Consider the following 20,438-nt stretch of genomic DNA (forward strand, 5'->3'; position numbering starts at 1 on the left):
AATAATGAGTAAAATTTACCTCTTCCTACTATCTCCTTGAAAATTTTGCCAGTTGTGAATTTTTGAGGGTAGTTGTCCTTTACTGTCCTGAGTCCTTGTGAATGTTAAGTGACCGTTAGCTGTGGTTTTAAAGCCACTCTTGTGGGAAACGGCCACAAGGCGGCAGCATTTCTACATTTCCAACTCTGGGTTTTTGGGCAACAGAGGTTTCCTGGAAATCGTGTTTGTAAGCTGCAAATTAGAGCAGAATGTGCCACGGCAAACTCCCAAGAGCTTATATCTCCTTCCTTCTTGTTTGTTTTTTACATTTAATTTTTATTTATTATCACAGCAAATTGGATAAAAATACTGTGTTTTTTCTAGGTGTATGGAATCTGGTTCATTATATCAATGTATTGATCTATTCATCTTTGGATCCTTTCCCGTGTAGGTTACTACAGAGTGTTGAGTACACCTCTTTTAGCATTCCATAGGTATTTTGTGATTATATATTTCATATGTATTACTACATGTCTGTTAACCCCCATATCCTAATTCATACATTCCTTACACCTTTCCATTTGGTTAAACATAATTTGGTTTTCTGAATCTATGAGTGTCCTTCTCTTGGAAATTATTTCATGGGTATCAATTTTTAGGTAACACCTATAAGTGATGTAAGAGGATATCTGTCTTTCGTTTTCTTTCTTACTTCAGGTAGGGTGATTATCTCTAGATCCTTCTATGGTGGTGCCAAAGGCATTGTTCCATGCTTTTCCATGGCTAATATTCCATTGTGTACATGGACCACTTCTTCTTGGTGCATTTTTCTGTTGATGGACATTTTGGTTTCTTCCAGCTCTTGGCTATGGTACATGTTGCTGCAGTGAAGGATTGCCAGCCTGTGTCTTTTTGATTCAGGTCTACTCAGCGGATAGGCCCATCAGTGGGCCTACCTGATCACATAGTAGCTCAAGTTTTACCTTTAAACACACCTCCATTTTGTTCTCTGTACTGGCTGTTACCAGGTTACATCCCATCAGCAGCTAGAGGGTACACAGTTCTCTAAAACCCCTTCAGCATTTATACTATGTAGACTTTTTTGCTGATGATCCTTCTGACGGCTGTGAGGTGAACGTGTTTCTAGACCGGATTTGCATGGCTTTATTAATTCCTGACGTTGAACGTTTTTCCATGCCTTTTTCTACAACCAAAAAAGAGACAGAATATAAAATGTGCATAAAATATGCCTCTTGAAATTGTCGTTTTGAAATATGGATGTCTTTTGAGATTTTTGCTCGATTTACGACCGAAGGATTGTTTTGAGGACAGGTGTCATTTACAGGCCTGCAATTATTTTGACTATCAAGTAACCATTACAGCTGCAGTTAGAGCTGCTGTTGTGTGAAACGGCCACAAGGCGGCAGCAGTTCTCATTAACCAAATCTGGTTACTAGGGAAACAGAGCCTCAATGGAAGTCCTGTTCTAGGTCGCAAATTAGAATGGAATGGGCCAGGAAAAAGCCCCTTAAGTTTATATCTCACTAAATATTGTTCTTCTTTTAAATTTAATTTTCATTGTTTATCACAGCAAGTGTGATTACAAAGTTTTGCTTGTTTTAGGTGTGCAAGATGTGGTTGTTTTCCACATATACCTATCTCTTTTCTTCTTTGGATCCTTTTCCCATTTTAGGTTATGACACAATGTTGAGTAGTCTTCTCTTGGTATTCTGTAGGTCTTTGGTGATTATATACTTCACCTGTGTTTGTATATCTCTGTTAACTCTGACATCCTAATGTATCCAATCCTCACACCTTTCCATTGGTGAACCATAAGTTTGTTTAATGAATCTGTGATTGCCTTTCTCTGTGGAAATATCTTCACTGGTATCAATTTTTAGGTAACACCTATAAGTGATATCACAGGATACGTGTCTTTCGCTTTCTGACTTACTACAAGTTGCGTGATTACTTCTAGACTCATCTATGGTGATGCAAATGGCATTGTGTCATTGTTTTCCTTGGCGAATATTCCATCTGTACGTGGACCAGTTTTTCTTTGTCCACTCGCCTGTTGATGGACTTTTTGGTTGCTTCCATGTCTTGGTTATTGTAACACTGCTGAAATGCACATTTGCCTGCCTGTGTCTTTCAACTATGTCTTCTTCGGTTATAGGCCCAGGAGAGAGCCTGTTGGTTCATATGGTAGCAAAATGTTTACCTTGTAAAGGCGTCTCCATTCTGTTCTCATTAGTGGCTCTTACCAGGTTATGTTCCACTTAAATTTGAGGGTATGCCCTTGTCCACAACCCTTTCAGCATTTATTGTTTGTAGTTTTTCTGCTGATGTTTATTCTGACAGGTGTGAGCTGACACCTCTTTGAGGTTGGATTTGCATGCATCTCATAATCCCTTGAAATTGAACTTTCAGGCATGTCCTCTTTTTTTTCAAGCTGTGAGTAGCGCTTACCTCTTCAAATGGTTTTCTTGAAGTATGTGTCACATTTTGAAATATTTTGGCCATTACCTCCCTGAAGACATTTTCAGGGCTGGTTTCATTTACAGCCCTCCAGTACTTGTGCATATGAAGTGACCATTAGCACAGATTTTAAAGCTGCTGTTGAAGGTATCAGCCATTGGGCGGCAGCATTTCTCCTTTCCCCATTCTGGGAATTACGGAAAGAGTCCCTCCTGCCAGTGGTGTTCCTCGGTTATATATTAGAGAGGAATGTGCCCGGACAGACCCCCAAAAGCTGATGTCTCCTAACTTACGTTTGGTTTCTAAATTGAAATTATATATTTTTTTAATTGGAGTAATATTCCATTGTGTACATGGACCACTTCTTCTTGTGCCTTCCTCTGTTGACAGACATTTTTGTTGCTTCCAAGTGTTGGCTGTGGTAAATATTGCTGGAGTGCAGGATTGCCACCCTGTGTCTTTTGGATTCTCATCCTCTCAGGTGATAGGCCCAGCAGTGGGTATGCTTGATTGAATGGTAGCTCAATATTTACCTTATCAAGGCACCTCCTTTGTGTTTTCATTACTGGTTCTTACCATGTCCCACTTAGAAACGAGGGTGCGCATTTCTCCACAACCCCTTCAGCATTTATTGTTTGCAGAATTTTTGCTGATGGCCATTATGACTGGTGTGAGCTGATAGGTTTTTGTAACTTGGATTTGCATGTCTTTAATAATTCCTAATGTTCAGCATTTTTCCATGCTTTGTTTTCTTTCTGTTAAACGAAAACAGAAAAAAACTGTGAGTACAATAAACCACTTGAAGTGGTCTTCTGGGAAGGCTGCCCTGTTTTGAATTTTTCGTCGATTTTTGACCCCAGGATTTTTTTGAGAACAGGTGACATTTACAGGCTTGTAATGAGTGTGAATATTTAGTGACCACTACTACTGGCTTTAAAGGTGCTGTTGGGGGAAACGGCCACAAGGCGACAGCATTTCTCCGTTCCCAAAACTGGTTTCTAGGGCAGCACAACATTTCTGGAAGTTGTGTTCCCAGGTTGTAAATTAGAATGGAATGTGCTAGGAAAAAATCCCATAAGTTAATATTCCATTATTTCTTGTTCGATTTTTTAGTCTTTTTAAATCGAGGTAATATTTAGAATATTGTTTGTCCTAGGTGTATACAATCTGGTTCATTTGTACATTACATACACACACACACACACACACACACATATATGTAATATATTCATGTACAGATACTCTTCCCATGTAAATTATTGCAGAGTGCTCCATTGACCTCCCTTGCTATATGGTCGGTCTCTTTGATAAATGTATTTAGTAGGTATATGTACACATATGGTAACCCTAATCTTAATTTTCCATACCGCCCACCTTTCCATTTACATAAGAATAGTTTGTTTTCTAAGTCTGTGAGTTTCTTTCTCTGTGAAAATGCTATCATTTTTGTCAGTTGTTAGATAACGCCTATAAGTGATATCATACTATATGTCTTTTTCTTTCTGACTTACGGCATGTTCTGAGATTATATCTAGGCTCATAAATGGTGCCTCAACGAGCAGTGTTTCACTGTTTTCCATGGCTAATATTCCATTATGTACATGGACCACTTCTTTATCCATTCATCCATTGATGGACATTTTGGTTGCTTCCGTGTCTTGGCTATTGTGAAAAATCCTGCAGTGAAGCTGTTGCAGTCTGTGCCTTCTCGGCTCTGGTATTTTCAGGTGAGAGGTTCAGCGGTGGGCCTGCTGAATGGAATGCTGGCTCAATTTTTACTTTTAAACACAGCTCCTTTCTGTTCTCACTATTGGCTCTTACCACTTTACATCTCACCAGCAGCTAGAGGGTACACAGTTCTCTAAAACCCCTTCAGCATTTATTGTTTGTAGACCTTTGGCTGATGGTAGTTGCCGTGTGTGAGTTGAAATCTTTTTGTAGGCTAGATTTGCATGAGTTTAAAAATTTATGTTGTTGAGCTTTTATCCATTTTCCTTGTTTTTAGAAAAATAATGAGTAAAATTTACCTCTTCCTACTATCTCCTTGAAAATTTTGCCAGTTGTGAATTTTTGAGGGTAGTTGTCCTTTACTGTCCTGAGTCCTTGTGAATGTTAAGTGACCGTTAGCTGTGGTTTTAAAGCCACTCTTGTGGGAAACGGCCACAAGGCGGCAGCATTTCTACATTTCCAACTCTGGGTTTTTGGGCAACAGAGGTTTCCTGGAAATCGTGTTTGTAAGCTGCAAATCAGAGCAGAATGTGCCACGGCAAACTCCCAAGAGCTTATATCTCCTTCCTTCTTGTTTGTTTTTTACATTTAATTTTTATTTATTATCACAGCAAATTGGATAAAAATACTGTGTTTTTTCTAGGTGTATGGAATCTGGTTCATTATATCAATGTATTGATCTATTCATCTTTGGATCCTTTCCCGTGTAGGTTACTACAGAGTGTTGAGTACACCTCTTTTAGCATTCCATAGGTATTTTGTGATTATATATTTCATATGTATTACTACATGTCTGTTAACCCCCATATCCTAATTCATACATTCCTTACACCTTTCCATTTGGTTAAACATAATTTGGTTTTCTGAATCTATGAGTGTCCTTCTCTTGGAAATTATTTCATGGGTATCAATTTTTAGGTAACACCTATAAGTGATGTAAGAGGATATCTGTCTTTCGTTTTCTTTCTTACTTCAGGTAGGGTGATTATCTCTAGATCCTTCTATGGTGGTGCCAAAGGCATTGTTCCATGCTTTTCCATGGCTAATATTCCATTGTGTACATGGACCACTTCTTCTTGGTGCATTTTTCTGTTGATGGACATTTTGGTTTCTTCCAGCTCTTGGCTATGGTACATGTTGCTGCAGTGAAGGATTGCCAGCCTGTGTCTTTTTGATTCAGGTCTACTCAGCGGATAGGCCCATCAGTGGGCCTACCTGATCACATAGTAGCTCAAGTTTTACCTTTAAACACACCTCCATTTTGTTCTCTGTACTGGCTGTTACCAGGTTACATCCCATCAGCAGCTAGAGGGTACACAGTTCTCTAAAACCCCTTCAGCATTTATACTATGTAGACTTTTTTGCTGATGATCCTTCTGACGGCTGTGAGGTGAACGTGTTTCTAGACCGGATTTGCATGGCTTTATTAATTCCTGACGTTGAGCGTTTTTCCATGCCTTTTTCTATAACAAAAAAAGAGACAGAATATAAAATGTGCATAAAATATGCCTCTTGAAATTGTCGTTTTGAAATATGGATGTCTTTTGAGATTTTTGCTCGATTTACGACCGAAGGATTGTTTTGAGGACAGGTGTCATTTACAGGCCTGCAATTATTTTGACTATCAAGTAACCATTACAGCTGCAGTTAGAGCTGCTGTTGTGTGAAACGGCCACAAGGCGGCAGCAGTTCTCATTAACCAAATCTGGTTACTAGGGAAACAGAGCCTCAATGGAAGTCCTGTTCTAGGTTGCAAATTAGAATGGAATGGGCCAGGAAAAAGCCCCTTAAGTTTATATCTCACTAAATATTGTTCTTCTTTTAAATTTAATTTTCATTGTTTATCACAGCAAGTGTGATTACAAAGTTTTGCTTGTTTTAGGTGTGCAAGATGTGGTTGTTTTCCACATATACCTATCTCTTTTCTTCTTTGGATCCTTTTCCCATTTTAGGTTATGACACAATGTTGAGTAGTCTTCTCTTGGTATTCTGTAGGTCTTTGGTGATTATATACTTCACCTGTGTTTGTATATCTCTGTTAACTCTGACATCCTAATGTATCCAATCCTCACACCTTTCCATTGGTGAACCATAAGTTTGTTTAATGAATCTGTGATTGCCTTTCTCTGTGGAAATATCTTCACTGGTATCAATTTTTAGGTAACACCTATAAGTGATATCACAGGATACGTGTCTTTCGCTTTCTGACTTACTACAAGTTGCGTGATTACTTCTAGACTCATCGATGGTGATGCAAATGGCATTGTGTCATTGTTTTCCTTGGCTAATATTCCATCTGTACGTGGACCAGTTTTTCTTTGTCCACTCGCCTGTTGATGGACTTTTTGGTTGCTTCCATGTCTTGGTTATTGTAACACTGCTGAAATGCACATTTGCCTGCCTGTGTCTTTCAACTATGTCTTCTTCGGTTATAGGCCCAGGAGAGAGCCTGTTGGTTCATATGGTAGCAAAATGTTTACCTTGTAAAGGCGTCTCCATTCTGTTCTCATTAGTGGCTCTTACCAGGTTATGTTCCACTTAAATTTGAGGGTATGCCCTTGTCCACAACCCTTTCAGCATTTATTGTTTGTAGTTTTTCTGCTGATGTTTATTCTGACAGGTGTGAGCTGACACCTCTTTGAGGTTGGATTTGCATGCATCTCATAATCCCTTGAAATTGAACTTTCAGGCATGTCCTCTTTTTTTTCAAGCTGTGAGTAGCGCTTACCTCTTCAAATGGTTTTCTTGAAGTATGTGTCACATTTTGAAATATTTTGGCCATTACCTCCCTGAAGACATTTTCAGGGCTGGTTTCATTTACAGCCCTCCAGTACTTGTGCATATGAAGTGACCATTAGCACAGATTTTAAAGCTGCTGTTGAAGGTATCAGCCATTGGGCGGCAGCATTTCTCCTTTCCCCATTCTGGGAATTACGGAAAGAGTCCCTCCTGCCAGTGGTGTTCCTCGGTTATATATTAGAGAGGAATGTGCCCGGACAGACCCCCAAAAGCTGATGTCTCCTAACTTACGTTTGGTTTCTAAATTGAAATTATATATTTTTTTAATTGGAGTAATATTCCATTGTGTACATGGACCACTTCTTCTTGTGCCTTCCTCTGTTGACAGACATTTTTGTTGCTTCCAAGTGTTGGCTGTGGTAAATATTGCTGGAGTGCAGGATTGCCACCCTGTGTCTTTTGGATTCTCATCCTCTCAGGTGATAGGCCCAGCAGTGGGTATGCTTGATTGAATGGTAGCTCAATATTTACCTTATCAAGGCACCTCCTTTGTGTTTTCATTACTGGTTCTTACCATGTCCCACTTAGAAACGAGGGTGCGCATTTCTCCACAACCCCTTCAGCATTTATTGTTTGCAGAATTTTTGCTGATGGCCATTATGACTGGTGTGAGCTGATAGGTTTTTGTAACTTGGATTTGCATGTCTTTAATAATTCCTAATGTTCAGCATTTTTCCATGCTTTGTTTTCTTTCTGTTAAACGAAAACAGAAAAAAACTGTGAGTACAATAAACCACTTGAAGTGGTCTTCTGGGAAGGCTGCCCTGTTTTGAATTTTTCGTCGATTTTTGACCCCAGGATTTTTTTGAGAACAGGTGACATTTACAGGCTTGTAATGAGTGTGAATATTTAGTGACCACTACTACTGGCTTTAAAGGTGCTGTTGGGGGAAACGGCCACAAGGCGGCAGCATTTCTCCGTTCCCAAAACTGGTTTCTAGGGCAGCACAACATTTCTGGAAGTTGTGTTCCCAGGTTGTAAATTAGAATGGAATGTGCTAGGAAAAAATCCCATAAGTTAATATTCCATTATTTCTTGTTCGATTTTTTAGTCTTTTTAAATCGAGGTAATATTTAGAATATTGTTTGTCCTAGGTGTATACAATCTGGTTCATTTGTACATTACATACACACACACACACACACACACACACATATATGTAATATATTCATGTACAGATACTCTTCCCATGTAAATTATTGCAGAGTGCTCCATTGACCTCCCTTGCTATATGGTCGGTCTCTTTGATAAATGTATTTAGTAGGTATATGTACACATATGGTAACCCTAATCTTAATTTTCCATACCGCCCACCTTTCCATTTACATAAGAATAGTTTGTTTTCTAAGTCTGTGAGTTTCTTTCTCTGTGAAAATGCTATCATTTTTGTCAGTTGTTAGATAACGCCTATAAGTGATATCATACTATATGTCTTTTTCTTTCTGACTTACGGCATGTTCTGAGATTATATCTAGGCTCATAAATGGTGCCTCAACGAGCAGTGTTTCACTGTTTTCCATGGCTAATATTCCATTATGTACATGGACCACTTCTTTATCCATTCATCCATTGATGGACATTTTGGTTGCTTCCGTGTCTTGGCTATTGTGAAAAATCCTGCAGTGAAGCTGTTGCAGTCTGTGCCTTCTCGGCTCTGGTATTTTCAGGTGAGAGGTTCAGCGGTGGGCCTGCTGAATGGAATGCTGGCTCAATTTTTACTTTTAAACACAGCTCCTTTCTGTTCTCACTATTGGCTCTTACCACTTTACATCTCACCAGCAGCTAGAGGGTACACAGTTCTCTAAAACCCCTTCAGCATTTATTGTTTGTAGACCTTTGGCTGATGGTAGTTGCCGTGTGTGAGTTGAAATCTTTTTGTAGGCTAGATTTGCATGAGTTTAAAAATTTATGTTGTTGAGCTTTTATCCATTTTCCTTGTTTTTAGAAAAATAATGAGTAAAATTTACCTCTTCCTACTATCTCCTTGAAAATTTTGCCAGTTGTGAATTTTTGAGGGTAGTTGTCCTTTACTGTCCTGAGTCCTTGTGAATGTTAAGTGACCGTTAGCTGTGGTTTTAAAGCCACTCTTGTGGGAAACGGCCACAAGGCGGCAGCATTTCTACATTTCCAACTCTGGGTTTTTGGGCAACAGAGGTTTCCTGGAAATCGTGTTTGTAAGCTGCAAATTGGAGCAGAATGTGCCACGGCAAACTCCCAAGAGCTTATATCTCCTTCCTTCTTGTTTGTTTTTTACATTTAATTTTTATTTATTATCACAGCAAATTGGATAAAAATACTGTGTTTTTTCTAGGTGTATGGAATCTGGTTCATTATATCAATGTATTGATCTATTCATCTTTGGATCCTTTCCCGTGTAGGTTACTACAGAGTGTTGAGTACACCTCTTTTAGCATTCCATAGGTATTTTGTGATTATATATTTCATATGTATTACTACATGTCTGTTAACCCCCATATCCTAATTCATACATTCCTTACACCTTTCCATTTGGTTAAACATAATTTGGTTTTCTGAATCTATGAGTGTCCTTCTCTTGGAAATTATTTCATGGGTATCAATTTTTAGGTAACACCTATAAGTGATGTAAGAGGATATCTGTCTTTCGTTTTCTTTCTTACTTCAGGTAGGGTGATTATCTCTAGATCCTTCTATGGTGGTGCCAAAGGCATTGTTCCATGCTTTTCCATGGCTAATATTCCATTGTGTACATGGACCACTTCTTCTTGGTGCATTTTTCTGTTGATGGACATTTTGGTTTCTTCCAGCTCTTGGCTATGGTACATGTTGCTGCAGTGAAGGATTGCCAGCCTGTGTCTTTTTGATTCAGGTCTACTCAGCGGATAGGCCCATCAGTGGGCCTACCTGATCACATAGTAGCTCAAGTTTTACCTTTAAACACACCTCCATTTTGTTCTCTGTACTGGCTGTTACCAGGTTACATCCCATCAGCAGCTAGAGGGTACACAGTTCTCTAAAACCCCTTCAGCATTTATACTATGTAGACTTTTTTGCTGATGATCCTTCTGACGGCTGTGAGGTGAACGTGTTTCTAGACCGGATTTGCATGGCTTTATTAATTCCTGACGTTGAGCGTTTTTCCATGCCTTTTTCTATAACCAAAAAAGAGACAGAATATAAAATGTGCATAAAATATGCCTCTTGAAATTGTCGTTTTGAAATATGGATGTCTTTTGAGATTTTTGCTCAATTAACGACCGAAGGATTGTTTTGAGGACAGGTGTCATTTACAGGCCTGCAATTATTTTGACTATCAAGTAACCATTACAGCTGCAGTTAGAGCTGCTGTTGTGTGAAACGGCCACAAGGCGGCAGCAGTTCTCATTAACCAAATCTGGTTACTAGGGAAACAGAGCCTCAATGGAAGTCCTGTTCTAGGTTGCAAATTAGAATGGAATGGGCCAGGAAAAAGCCCCTTAAGTTTATATCTCACTAAATATTGTTCTTCTTTTAAATTTAATTTTCATTGTTTATCACAGCAAGTGTGATTACAAAGTTTTGCTTGTTTTAGGTGTGCAAGATGTGGTTGTTTTCCACATATACCTATCTCTTTTCTTCTTTGGATCCTTTTCCCATTTTAGGTTATGACACAATGTTGAGTAGTCTTCTCTTGGTATTCCGTAGGTCCTTGGTGATTATATACTTCACCTGTGTTTGTATATCTCTGTTAACTCTGACATCCTAATGTATCCAATCCTCACACCTTTCCATTGGTGGACCATAAGTTTGTTTAATGAATCTGTGATTGCCTTTCTCTGTGGAAATATCTTCACTGGTATCAATTTTTAGGTAACACCTATAAGTGATATCACAGGATACGTGTCTTTCGCTTTCTGACTTACTACAAGTTGCGTGATTACTTCTAGACTCATCTATGGTGATGCAAATGGCATTGTGTCATTGTTTTCCTTGGCTAATATTCCATCTGTACGTGGACCAGTTTTTCTTTGTCCACTCGCCTGTTGATGGACTTTTTGGTTGCTTCCATGTCTTGGTTATTGTAACACTGCTGAAATGCACATTTGCCTGCCTGTGTCTTTCAACTATGTCTTCTTCGGTTATAGGCCCAGGAGAGGGCCTGTTGGTTCATATGGTAGCAAAATGTTTACCTTGTAAAGGCGTCTCCATTCTGTTCTCATTAGTGGCTCTTACCAGGTTATGTTCCACTTAAATTTGAGGGTATGCCCTTGTCCACAACCCTTTCAGCATTTATTGTTTGTAGTTTTTCTGCTGATGTTTATTCTGACAGGTGTGAGCTGACACCTCTTTGAGGTTGGATTTGCATGCATCTCATAATCCCTTGAAATTGAACTTTCAGGCATGTCCTCTTTTTTTTCAAGCTGTGAGTAGCGCTTACCTCTTCAAATGGTTTTCTTGAAGTATGTGTCACATTTTGAAATATTTTGGCCATTACCTCCCTGAAGACATTTTCAGGGCTGGTTTCATTTACAGCCCTCCAGTACTTGTGCATATGAAGTGACCATTAGCACAGATTTTAAAGCTGCTGTTGAAGGTATCAGCCATTGGGCGGCAGCATTTCTCCTTTCCCCATTCTGGGAATTACGGAAAGAGTCCCTCCTGCCAGTGGTGTTCCTCGGTTATATATTAGAGAGGAATGTGCCCGGACAGACCCCCAAAAGCTGATGTCTCCTAACTTACGTTTGGTTTCTAAATTGAAATTATATATTTTTTTAATTGGAGTAATATTCCATTGTGTACATGGACCACTTCTTCTTGTGCCTTCCTCTGTTGACAGACATTTTTGTTGCTTCCAAGTGTTGGCTGTGGTAAATATTGCTGGAGTGCAGGATTGCCACCCTGTGTCTTTTGGATTCTCATCCTCTCAGGTGATAGGCCCAGCAGTGGGTATGCTTGATTGAATGGTAGCTCAATATTTACCTTATCAAGGCACCTCCTTTGTGTTTTCATTACTGGTTCTTACCATGTCCCACTTAGAAACGAGGGTGCGCATTTCTCCACAACCCCTTCAGCATTTATTGTTTGCAGAATTTTTGCTGATGGCCATTATGACTGGTGTGAGCTGATAGGTTTTTGTAACTTGGATTTGCATGTCTTTAATAATTCCTAATGTTCAGCATTTTTCCATGCTTTGTTTTCTTTCTGTTAAACGAAAACAGAAAAAAACTGTGAGTACAATAAACCACTTGAAGTGGTCTTCTGGGAAGGCTGCCCTGTTTTGAATTTTTCGTCGATTTTTGACCCCAGGATTTTTTTGAGAACAGGTGACATTTACAGGCTTGTAATGAGTGTGAATATTTAGTGACCACTACTACTGGCTTTAAAGGTGCTGTTGGGGGAAACGGCCACAAGGCGGCAGCATTTCTCCATTCCCAAAACTGGTTTCTAGGGCAGCACAACATTTCTGGAAGTTGTGTTCCCAGGTTGTAAATTAGAATGGAATGTGCTAGGAAAAAATCCCATAAGTTAATATTCCATTATTTCTTGTTCGATTTTTTAGTCTTTTTAAATCGAGGTAATATTTAGAATATTGTTTGTCCTAGGTGTATACAATCTGGTTCATTTGTACATTACATACACACACACACACACACACACATATATGTAATATATTCATGTACAGATACTCTTCCCATGTAAATTATTGCAGAGTGCTCCATTGACCTCCCTTGCTATATGGTCGGTCTCTTTGATAAATGTATTTAGTAGGTATATGTACACATATGGTAACCCTAATCTTAATTTTCCATACCGCCCACCTTTCCATTTACATAAGAATAGTTTGTTTTCTAAGTCTGTGAGTTTCTTTCTCTGTGAAAATGCTATCATTTTTGTCAGTTGTTAGATAACGCCTATAAGTGATATCATACTATATGTCTTTTTCTTTCTGACTTACGGCATGTTCTGAGATTATATCTAGGCTCATAAATGGTGCCTCAACGAGCAGTGTTTCACTGTTTTCCATGGCTAATATTCCATTATGTACATGGACCACTTCTTTATCCATTCATCCATTGATGGACATTTTGGTTGCTTCCGTGTCTTGGCTATTGTGAAAAATCCTGCAGTGAAGCTGTTGCAGTCTGTGCCTTCTCGGCTCTGGTATTTTCAGGTGAGAGGTTCAGCGGTGGGCCTGCTGAATGGAATGCTGGCTCAATTTTTACTTTTAAACACAGCTCCTTTCTGTTCTCACTATTGGCTCTTACCACTTTACATCTCACCAGCAGCTAGAGGGTACACAGTTCTCTAAAACCCCTTCAGCATTTATTGTTTGTAGACCTTTGGCTGATGGTAGTTGCCGTGTGTGAGTTGAAATCTTTTTGTAGGCTAGATTTGCATGAGTTTAAAAATTTATGTTGTTGAGCTTTTATCCATTTTCCTTGTTTTTAGAAAAATAATGAGTAAAATTTACCTCTTCCTACTATCTCCTTGAAAATTTTGCCAGTTGTGAATTTTTGAGGGTAGTTGTCCTTTACTGTCCTGAGTCCTTGTGAATGTTAAGTGACCGTTAGCTGTGGTTTTAAAGCCACTCTTGTGGGAAACGGCCACAAGGCGGCAGCATTTCTACATTTCCAACTCTGGGTTTTTGGGCAACAGAGGTTTCCTGGAAATCGTGTTTGTAAGCTGCAAATTAGAGCAGAATGTGCCACGGCAAACTCCCAAGAGCTTATATCTCCTTCCTTCTTGTTTGTTTTTTACATTTAATTTTTATTTATTATCACAGCAAATTGGATAAAAATACTGTGTTTTTTCTAGGTGTATGGAATCTGGTTCATTATATCAATGTATTGATCTATTCATCTTTGGATCCTTTCCCGTGTAGGTTACTACAGAGTGTTGAGTACACCTCTTTTAGCATTCCATAGGTATTTTGTGATTATATATTTCATATGTATTACTACATGTCTGTTAACCCCCATATCCTAATTCATACATTCCTTACACCTTTCCATTTGGTTAAACATAATTTGGTTTTCTGAATCTATGAGTGTCCTTCTCTTGGAAATTATTTCATGGGTATCAATTTTTAGGTAACACCTATAAGTGATGTAAGAGGATATCTGTCTTTCGTTTTCTTTCTTACTTCAGGTAGGGTGATTATCTCTAGATCCTTCTATGGTGGTGCCAAAGGCATTGTTCCATGCTTTTCCATGGCTAATATTCCATTGTGTACATGGACCACTTCTTCTTGGTGCATTTTTCTGTTGATGGACATTTTGGTTTCTTCCAGCTCTTGGCTATGGTACATGTTGCTGCAGTGAAGGATTGCCAGCCTGTGTCTTTTTGATTCAGGTCTACTCAGCGGATAGGCCCATCAGTGGGCCTACCTGATCACATAGTAGCTCAAGTTTTACCTTTAAACACACCTCCATTTTGTTCTCTGTACTGGCTGTTACCAGGTTACATCCCATCAGCAGCTAGAGGGTACACAGTTCTCTAAAACCCCTTCAGCATTTATACTATGTAGACTTTTTTGCTGATGATCCTTCTGACGGCTGTGAGGTGAACGTGTTTCTAGACCGGATTTGCATGGCTTTATTAATTCCTGACGTTGAACGTTTTTCCATGCCTTTTTCTATAACCAAAAAAGAGACAGAATATAAAATGTGCATAAAATATGCCTCTTGAAATTGTCGTTTTGAAATATGGATGTCTTTTGAGATTTTTGCTCGATTTACGACCGAAGGATTGTTTTGAGGACAGGTGTCATTTACAGGCCTGCAATTATTTTGACTATCAAGTAACCATTACAGCTGCAGTTAGAGCTGCTGTTGTGTGAAACGGCCACAAGGCGGCAGCAGTTCTCATTAACCAAATCTGGTTACTAGGGAAACAGAGCCTCAATGGAAGTCCTGTTCTAGGTTGCAAATTAGAATGGAATGGGCCAGGAAAAAGCCCCTTAAGTTTATATCTCACTAAATATTGTTCTTCTTTTAAATTTAATTTTCATTGTTTATCACAGCAAGTGTGATTACAAAGTTTTGCTTGTTTTAGGTGTGCAAGATGTGGTTGTTTTCCACATATACCTATCTCTTTTCTTCTTTGGATCCTTTTCCCATTTTAGGTTATGACACAATGTTGAGTAGTCTTCTCTTGGTATTCCGTAGGTCTTTGGTGATTATATACTTCACCTGTGTTTGTATATCTCTGTTAACTCTGACATCCTAATGTATCCAATCCTCACACCTTTCCATTGGTGAACCATAAGTTTGTTTAATGAATCTGTGATTGCCTTTCTCTGTGGAAATATCTTCACTGGTATCAATTTTTAGGTAACACCTATAAGTGATATCACAGGATACGTGTCTTTCGCTTTCTGACTTACTACAAGTTGCGTGATTACTTCTAGACTCATCTATGGTGATGCAAATGGCATTGTGTCATTGTTTTCCTTGGCGAATATTCCATCTGTACGTGGACCAGTTTTTCTTTGTCCACTCGCCTGTTGATGGACTTTTTGGTTGCTTCCATGTCTTGGTTATTGTAACACTGCTGAAATGCACATTTGCCTGCCTGTGTCTTTCAACTATGTCTTCTTCGGTTATAGGCCCAGGAGAGAGCCTGTTGGTTCATATGGTAGCAAAATGTTTACCTTGTAAAGGCGTCTCCATTCTGTTCTCATTAGTGGCTCTTACCAGGTTATGTTCCACTTAAATTTGAGGGTATGCCCTTGTCCACAACCCTTTCAGCATTTATTGTTTGTAGTTTTTCTGCTGATGTTTATTCTGACAGGTGTGAGCTGACACCTCTTTGAGGTTGGATTTGCATGCATCTCATAATCCCTTGAAATTGAACTTTCAGGCATGTCCTCTTTTTTTTCAAGCTGTGAGTAGCGCTTACCTCTTCAAATGGTTTTCTTGAAGTATGTGTCACATTTTGAAATATTTTGGCCATTACCTCCCTGAAGACATTTTCAGGGCTGGTTTCATTTACAGCCCTCCAGTACTTGTGCATATGAAGTGACCATTAGCACAGATTTTAAAGCTGCTGTTGAAGGTATCAGCCATTGGGCGGCAGCATTTCTCCTTTCCCCATTCTGGGAATTACGGAAAGAGTCCCTCCTGCCAGTGGTGTTCCTCGGTTATATATTAGAGAGGAATGTGCCCGGACAGACCCCCAAAAGCTGATGTCTCCTAACTTACGTTTGGTTTCTAAATTGAAATTATATATTTTTTTAATTGGAGTAATATTCCATTGTGTACATGGACCACTTCTTCTTGTGCCTTCCTCTGTTGACAGACATTTTTGTTGCTTCCAAGTGTTGGCTGTGGTAAATATTGCTGGAGTGCAGGATTGCCACCCTGTGTCTTTTGGATTCTCATCCTCTCAGGTGATAGGCCCAGCAGTGGGTATGCTTGATTGAATGGTAGCTCAATATTTACCTTATCAAGGCACCTCCTTTGTGTTTTCATTACTGGTTCTTACCATGTCCCACTTAGAAACGAGGGTGCGCATTTCTCCACAACCCCTTCAGCATTTATTGTTTGCAGAATTTTTGCTGATGGCCATTATGACTGGTGTGAGCTGATAGGTTTTTGTAACTTGGATTTGCATGTCTTTAATAATTCCTAATGTTCAGCATTTTTCCATGCTTTGTTTTCTTTCTGTTAAACGAAAACAGAAAAAAACTATGAGTACAATAAACCACTTGAAGTGGTCTTCTGGGAAGGCTGCCCTGTTTTGAATTTTTCGTCGATTTTTGACCCCAGGATTTTTTTGAGAACAGGTGACATTTACAGGCTTGTAATGAGTGTGAATATTTAGTGACCACTACTACTGGCTTTAAAGGTGCTGTTGGGGGAAACGGCCACAAGGCGGCAGCATTTCTCCATTCCCAAAACTGGTTTCTAGGGCAGCACAACATTTCTGGAAGTTGTGTTCCCAGGTTGTAAATTAGAATGGAATGTGCTAGGAAAAAATCCCATAAGTTAATATTCCATTATTTCTTGTTCGATTTTTTAGTCTTTTTAAATCGAGGTAATATTTAGAATATTGTTTGTCCTAGGTGTATACAATCTGGTTCATTTGTACATTACATACACACACACACACACACACACATATATGTAATATATTCATGTACAGATACTCTTCCCATGTAAATTATTGCAGAGTGCTCCATTGACCTCCCTTGCTATATGGTCGGTCTCTTTGATAAATGTATTTAGTAGGTATATGTACACATATGGTAACCCTAATCTTAATTTTCCATACCGCCCACCTTTCCATTTACATAAGAATAGTTTGTTTTCTAAGTCTGTGAGTTTCTTTCTCTGTGAAAATGCTATCATTTTTGTCAGTTGTTAGATAACGCCTATAAGTGATATCATACTATATGTCTTTTTCTTTCTGACTTACGGCATGTTCTGAGATTATATCTAGGCTCATAAATGGTGCCTCAACGAGCAGTGTTTCACTGTTTTCCATGGCTAATATTCCATTATGTACATGGACCACTTCTTTATCCATTCATCCATTGATGGACATTTTGGTTGCTTCCGTGTCTTGGCTATTGTGAAAAATCCTGCAGTGAAGCTGTTGCAGTCTGTGCCTTCTCGGCTCTGGTATTTTCAGGTGAGAGGTTCAGCGGTGGGCCTGCTGAATGGAATGCTGGCTCAATTTTTACTTTTAAACACAGCTCCTTTCTGTTCTCACTATTGGCTCTTACCACTTTACATCTCACCAGCAGCTAGAGGGTACACAGTTCTCTAAAACCCCTTCAGCATTTATTGTTTGTAGACCTTTGGCTGATGGTAGTTGCCGTGTGTGAGTTGAAATCTTTTTGTAGGCTAGATTTGCATGAGTTTAAAAATTTATGTTGTTGAGCTTTTATCCATTTTCCTTGTTTTTAGAAAAATAATGAGTAAAATTTACCTCTTCCTACTATCTCCTTGAAAATTTTGCCAGTTGTGAATTTTTGAGGGTAGTTGTCCTTTACTGTCCTGAGTCCTTGTGAATGTTAAGTGACCGTTAGCTGTGGTTTTAAAGCCACTCTTGTGGGAAACGGCCACAAGGCGGCAGCATTTCTACATTTCCAACTCTGGGTTTTTGGGCAACAGAGGTTTCCTGGAAATCGTGTTTGTAAGCTGCAAATTAGAGCAGAATGTGCCACGGCAAACTCCCAAGAGCTTATATCTCCTTCCTTCTTGTTTGTTTTTTACATTTAATTTTTATTTATTATCACAGCAAATTGGATAAAAATACTGTGTTTTTTCTAGGTGTATGGAATCTGGTTCATTATATCAATGTATTGATCTATTCATCTTTGGATCCTTTCCCGTGTAGGTTACTACAGAGTGTTGAGTACACCTCTTTTAGCATTCCATAGGTATTTTGTGATTATATATTTCATATGTATTACTACATGTCTGTTAACCCCCATATCCTAATTCATACATTCCTTACACCTTTCCATTTGGTTAAACATAATTTGGTTTTCTGAATCTATGAGTGTCCTTCTCTTGGAAATTATTTCATGGGTATCAATTTTTAGGTAACACCTATAAGTGATGTAAGAGGATATCTGTCTTTCGTTTTCTTTCTTACTTCAGGTAGGGTGATTATCTCTAGATCCTTCTATGGTGGTGCCAAAGGCATTGTTCCATGCTTTTCCATGGCTAATATTCCATTGTGTACATGGACCACTTCTTCTTGGTGCATTTTTCTGTTGATGGACATTTTGGTTTCTTCCAGCTCTTGGCTATGGTACATGTTGCTGCAGTGAAGGATTGCCAGCCTGTGTCTTTTTGATTCAGGTCTACTCAGCGGATAGGCCCATCAGTGGGCCTACCTGATCACATAGTAGCTCAAGTTTTACCTTTAAACACACCTCCATTTTGTTCTCTGTACTGGCTGTTACCAGGTTACATCCCATCAGCAGCTAGAGGGTACACAGTTCTCTAAAACCCCTTCAGCATTTATACTATGTAGACTTTTTTGCTGATGATCCTTCTGACGGCTGTGAGGTGAACGTGTTTCTAGACCGGATTTGCATGGCTTTATTAATTCCTGACGTTGAACGTTTTTCCATGCCTTTTTCTACAACCAAAAAAGAGACAGAATATAAAATGTGCATAAAATATGCCTCTTGAAATTGTCGTTTTGAAATATGGATGTCTTTTGAGATTTTTGCTCGATTTACGACCGAAGGATTGTTTTGAGGACAGGTGTCATTTACAGGCCTGCAATTATTTTGACTATCAAGTAACCATTACAGCTGCAGTTAGAGCTGCTGTTGTGTGAAACGGCCACAAGGCGGCAGCAGTTCTCATTAACCAAATCTGGTTACTAGGGAAACAGAGCCTCAATGGAAGTCCTGTTCTAGGTTGCAAATTAGAATGGAATGGGCCAGGAAAAAGCCCCTTAAGTTTATATCTCACTAAATATTGTTCTTCTTTTAAATTTAATTTTCATTGTTTATCACAGCAAGTGTGATTACAAAGTTTTGCTTGTTTTAGGTGTGCAAGATGTGGTTGTTTTCCACATATACCTATCTCTTTTCTTCTTTGGATCCTTTTCCCATTTTAGGTTATGACACAATGTTGAGTAGTCTTCTCTTGGTATTCCGTAGGTCTTTGGTGATTATATACTTCACCTGTGTTTGTATATCTCTGTTAACTCTGACATCCTAATGTATCCAATCCTCACACCTTTCCATTGGTGAACCATAAGTTTGTTTAATGAATCTGTGATTGCCTTTCTCTGTGGAAATATCTTCACTGGTATCAATTTTTAGGTAACACCTATAAGTGATATCACAGGATACGTGTCTTTCGCTTTCTGACTTACTACAAGTTGCGTGATTACTTCTAGACTCATCTATGGTGATGCAAATGGCATTGTGTCATTGTTTTCCTTGGCGAATATTCCATCTGTACGTGGACCAGTTTTTCTTTGTCCACTCGCCTGTTGATGGACTTTTTGGTTGCTTCCATGTCTTGGTTATTGTAACACTGCTGAAATGCACATTTGCCTGCCTGTGTCTTTCAACTATGTCTTCTTCGGTTATAGGCCCAGGAGAGAGCCTGTTGGTTCATATGGTAGCAAAATGTTTACCTTGTAAAGGCGTCTCCATTCTGTTCTCATTAGTGGCTCTTACCAGGTTATGTTCCACTTAAATTTGAGGGTATGCCCTTGTCCACAACCCTTTCAGCATTTATTGTTTGTAGTTTTTCTGCTGATGTTTATTCTGACAGGTGTGAGCTGACACCTCTTTGAGGTTGGATTTGCATGCATCTCATAATCCCTTGAAATTGAACTTTCAGGCATGTCCTCTTTTTTTTCAAGCTGTGAGTAGCGCTTACCTCTTCAAATGGTTTTCTTGAAGTATGTGTCACATTTTGAAATATTTTGGCCATTACCTCCCTGAAGACATTTTCAGGGCTGGTTTCATTTACAGCCCTCCAGTACTTGTGCATATGAAGTGACCATTAGCA

This window comes from Orcinus orca, chromosome 3 (genome assembly GCF_937001465.1).
Source record: "Orcinus orca chromosome 3, mOrcOrc1.1, whole genome shotgun sequence".
NCBI lineage: Eukaryota > Metazoa > Chordata > Mammalia > Artiodactyla > Delphinidae > Orcinus > Orcinus orca.